Genomic DNA, 560 nt, shown 5'->3' on the forward strand with positions numbered 1-560 from the left:
CTTTATTCTTTTTAATGGCTGAATAATGTTCCATTGTATGGATATACCAAAATTTGTGTATCCATTCATCCATTAATGGACATTTGGACTGTTCCACATTTTGGCTATTGTGAAGCGTCAACAGAACCACGCACGTACAATCCCGATGACATTTTAAAGGTGACTTTAAAATGTGTTTTGATGGCTTCTCTGCTTGGATGCAAGTCAGACTTTGTGAAATATATCTCAGAGACTAGTTTCCCAATTTTAGTTACTGCTGAGCCAGGACATGGGCATCAATAGGCAGAAGAGGCTAAAGATCAAATAACCCCCATCCTGGGGAAACAGCTCCAATTCAGCTCAAGAGGTCTGGTAGAGAACGTCCTAGGTTGGGGTCAGGAGACAGATAGCTGTTTACATGATGGTTCTGCCATCCCCAGGCTGTGTAGCAGCTGGGCAGGTCTCTGGACCTCAGCCTCCTCCTTTCTCAAAGGTGCTGTGATTGCTGCTTGCCTTCCTCACGGAGCTGTTAGAAGGCCGAGGAGCTGTCTGGTGTCGGGGTGCCCCTCAGCCAGTCCAGG

The sequence above is a fragment of the Balaenoptera acutorostrata genome, chromosome 12 (genome assembly GCF_949987535.1).
Source record: "Balaenoptera acutorostrata chromosome 12, mBalAcu1.1, whole genome shotgun sequence".
Classification (NCBI taxonomy): domain Eukaryota; kingdom Metazoa; phylum Chordata; class Mammalia; order Artiodactyla; family Balaenopteridae; genus Balaenoptera; species Balaenoptera acutorostrata.